Raw genomic sequence first — 5,000 nt, forward strand, 5'->3', positions numbered from 1 at the left:
GTGCCAACGCTAAATAAAATAGAAAACGATAGAGAGAAATCTCAGATTAACACTTCTGTAATGAACGGGAATCATGTGATGAAGAGATGGGTATCATCTCTAACCGACTGCATCTCACACTCTCAGCTCCAGACGGAAAGGTCGATGACATTCAGCTAATGCTGGGAAGGGGAGAGGGGGAGAGAGAGGGAGGGAGAGCGCAGACTCCATTCCCTGAGTCTGTTGATTTGAATGGAGCGTTGCTATGGGGACAGGACAGGCCCAGGTTGTGGTTGGATGACAGAACTGTCACTCAGCCGACAAATGGCAGCGATGGCTGGTGTCACATCCCAGCTGAACGGCAGCCACGGTGTGGCTCTGGTCTATATTTAGAGCACATGAAGGTACGATCATATCATAACACGCTGACACTTACGGGGCTTTAACCACAGGAAGTCACAGGAAGCAGGAAGTGTCAACATGACAAAGTGCTGTCAGATTGCAGTGATTTGCATGTTCCGTCATTTTGATTGATTTATGAATATTGATAGGAACATGTCATGTGGGATGGCAATCATGTTGGATGAATGATTTCTGGAATAATTTCAAAAGATTATTTTTTAAACGCCATTTAAAAAAAGATCTGAAACGTGAGCTTCTAGAAATCATCTTTTATCTTTCTCTCTCCCTCCTTCTATTTCAGTCTCTCCCTCCCTTTCGCTCTCTCTCTCTCTCTGCCCTCATTTTCCAGATCACCTCAGCTCTGTACCTGCTGTAATTCTCTCCGTCCCAAACTCTTGTATCCTGTGTCACGACCTTTCATTGACACTAGCGATGAGCCAGTGAATCAAAACAAGAGCAGAAGAGAGGAGGAGAGGAGGGATAGGAGTGGAGAGGAGAGGAGGGAGAGGAGAGGAGAGGAGAGAAGGGAGAGGAGAGGAGAGGATTAGAGAGGAGGGAGAGGAGGGAGAGGAGAGGAGGGGAGAGGAGAATAGAGGAGAGGAGAGGAGAATAGAGGAGAATAGAAGAGAGGAGAGGAGAGGAGAGGAGAGGAGAGGAGAGGAGAGGAGAGGAGAGGAGAGGAGAGGAGAGGAGAGGAGAGAGAGGAGAGGAGAGGAGAGGAGAGAAGGGAGAGGAGATGAGAGGAGAGGAGAGGAGCTGGAGAGAGAGGAGCCAGGGGGGTAGAGGTGTCTGAAGTCAATCTACCACCCGCTGGAGGACGGCCCCATGCTGTACTGCTCTGGAGATGGGGTGTGCCCCCCCCATGCCATCATTAAGGTGTCTCTTCCACTGGCTTCTGTTTCTGCATGGCAGTGTTACACCGACAGAGAGAGATCCTCTCATCAAAGCCTTCCCAGCCGTCTTGTTCTGCATACATCACCCTGTCTTCAGCACACACACATCCACTCACACACGCATGCAACACACACAGAGACACACACATTCACTCACACACGCACGCAGCAGAGGCAAACAGACACAAGCACACACCAACACACATACACACAAACACACACGCATGCACACTCACACCCACACAGAAGCTGCACACACCCGCTGGGCCATGGTGTGTACATGCTGCCTCTCCCCATCTATCTACATCACCAGTACAACGTGGGCCCTCCTCCATGCTGCGGCTGGTTCAGCGCTGGGTGTTGGCTTGTTTGTTTGTTTGTTTGTTTTTTTGTGTACAACATGCTCATAAGATCCCAGCGCGGCCGCTGACAGGACGAGATCGATGAGGGGATGCTGAAGAGGTCACTTCAGCACCATTAGGAAGTCTTTACCCAGGGTGCACTGGGCCATCATTAGCATAGGCCATTGATTTTGTAAACAAGTCGCGGTGCCAGTGACTCGACTCAAAAGGCGAGCGGGTGGAAAGTCCCCCGACAGCAGTCCTGTACAGCGGGGGCCACCTTGGGGACGACCTCACCGGACTGGGAGCTGGTGTCATTACCTCAACTCAGTGGAGCCGCATTCAGACCGCCCCTCTGCCTCTCAGAAGGTCACGGAAGTGGGTTAATAACAGGGGGGGGGGGAGGGGGTTGGGTGAGGCTGGTGGACCAATTAGAAGAAGGGAAAGGGCAGAACGGTCCCATAAGGGGAGGGACCGAGAAAAGCGTTGATTTAATGTATTCATAAAGCGCACAATGTCTCAAAGATAAGACCACGCGTCACAAGCTCAGCACTTCCTTCTCAAAGAGGCTTAATAGAGAAACAGCAGGCAACCACTGAAGAGAGAACGGCAATGTTCCCAACATAGACAGCCGATATATAAACTATATTTACTTCATAGACACATATCTATATAATATATATATATGATATATATATATATATATATATATATATATATATATATATATATAAAGATATATATATATCTGTAACTGCAGACAGGCATGAAATGCAGAACTAGCGTGATGACCCATGAGTGACGAGTGACCCTCAGCCCTGGGACCCGTCCCCCCATTGGACCGTGAGATTGCCCGTCAAGGACAGCAGTAAGACCCGCCTCTCTGCGTGTCCTCCAGCCCTAGCTCGTAGGATGTCCATTCGCCGGTTCAACCCGGTGCTTGTGATGGTGTTCAGCTACGAGCCCCCCCCCCCGCCCTGCAGGTCTTCTGCGCTGGGCTTGATCTGAGAGGACGTGTGTCCACACAGCCAACTCATTAAAACAGCTCCGGACGGACGGCAGGGAGACCCTCCTCCTGCTCCGACGGGCCGGGGGAGGGAGGGGGAGAGAGGGGGGAGGAGGGGGAGAGAGGGGGAGGGGGGGGAGAGAATGTGAGGAGGATGGATGAAGACGAGGACCGAGGGGGGGAACATTCCTCAGCTCTGCTGGTTCTTCGCTTCTGAGCCAGAAACTCATCAGTGTGTGGGTCAGAACTGGTGACCCCCCCGGGCCCCGGCCCCCGGGCCCCGGCCCTCCTGCACACACACGCATGTGGCCGCACACACACACACACACACACACACACACACACACACACACACACACACACACACACACACACACACACACACAGGTGTGCACACACACGCAGGTGTGCACACACAAGCACGTGTGCACACACAGGCATGTGCACACACACACACACACACGCACACACACACACATACATGCACACAGACACACACTGCTGCCCTTCACACCCCTCCAGAGTGAGTTCCTCTGGCTCCGCCCCTCTGAGGGGGGGGGGTCTGTGCAGCCCGCCGCGCGCCGACCTTAAAGAATATGATTTGTGTTCCGACTGAGGGCGCGTCGGAGCTCAGCGCTGTTCAGGTCCCACCTCACAGCCGCCGCTAGCTTCTGCATTAGCCTTTAATCATGAGAGGCTACCGTCTGTCTGTCTGTCTGTCTGTCTGTCTGTCTGACTGTCTGTCTGTCTGTCTGTCTGTCTGTCTGACTGTCTGTCTGTCTGTCTGTCTGTCTGTCTGTCTGTCTGTCTGTCTGTCTGTCTGTCTGTCTGTCTGACTGTCTGTCTGTCTGTCTGTCTGTCTGTCTGTCTGTCTGTCTGACTGTCTGTCTGTCTGTCTGTCTGTCTGTCTGTCTGTCTGTCTGTCTGTCTGTCTGACTGTCTGTCTGTCTGTCTGTCTGTCTGTCTGTCTGTCTGTCTGTCCACAACGTCTACCTCCTGTCTGTCCAGAGTCTAACCTACTGTTAGTACTCACAGCTCTACTACTACATACTGTTAGTACTCACAGCTCTACTACTACATACTGTTAGTACTCACAGCTCTACTACTACATACTGTTAGTACTCACAGCTCTACTACTACATACTGTTAGTACTCACAGCTCTACTACTACATACTGTTAGTACTCACAGCTCTACTACTACATACTGTTAGTACTCACAGCTCTACTACTACATACTGTTAGTACTCACAGCTCTACTACTACATACTGTTAGTACTCACAGCTCTACTACTACATACTGTTAGTACTCACAGCTCTACTACTACATACTGTTAGTACTCACAGCTCTACTACTACATACTGTTAGTACTCACAGCTCTACTACTACATACTGTTAGTACTCACAGCTCTACTACTACATACTGTTAGTACTCACAGCTCTACTACTACATACTGTTAGTACTCACAGCTCTACTACTACATACTGTTAGTACTCACAGCTCTACTACTACATACTGTTAGTACTCACAGCTCTACTACTACATACTGTTAGTACTCACAGCTCTACTACTACATACTGTTAGTACTCACAGCTCTACTACTACATACTGTTAGTACTCACAGCTCTACTACTACATACTGTTAGTACTCACAGCTCTACTACTACATACTGTTAGTACTCACAGCTCTACTACTACATACTGTTAGTACTCACAGCTCTACTACTACATACTGTTAGTACTCACAGCTCTACTACTACATACTGTTAGTACTCACAGCTCTACTACTACATACTGTTAGTACTCACAGCTCTACTACTACATACTGTTAGTACTCCTAGCTGTAGTACTACATACTGTTAGTACTCACAGCTCTACTACTACATACTGTTAGTACTCACAGCTCTACTACTACATACTGTTAGTACTCACAGCTCTACTACTACATACTGTTAGTACTCCTAGCTGTAGTACTACATACTGTTAGTACTCACAGCTCTACTACTACATACTGTTAGTACTCACAGCTCTACTACTACATACTGTTAGTACTCCTAGCTGTAGTACTACATACTGTTAGTACTCACAGCTCTACTACTACATACTGTTAGTACTCACAGCTCTACTACTACATACTGTTAGTACTCCTAGCTGTAGTACTACTACATGTTTGTAGCGGACTATGGCGGCGGCGTTCTCACTCGACACCGGACCGATATCAACAGTGAGTCCTGAGACACCGAACGATCGGAAGAAAGGGTTCAACCAGAAGTGTTCCTGTAGCGTTTCTAACGTTTCCTCAGAGAGGAGTGGTTGGTTTGTGGGGGGGGGGGGGGGGGTGATGTCACACCCTCCCAGAGACTCTTGATTTGTACCCGT

The sequence above is a fragment of the Gadus macrocephalus genome, chromosome 20, assembly GCF_031168955.1.
Source record: "Gadus macrocephalus chromosome 20, ASM3116895v1".
In the NCBI taxonomy this organism is placed as follows: Eukaryota; Metazoa; Chordata; class Actinopteri; order Gadiformes; family Gadidae; genus Gadus; species Gadus macrocephalus.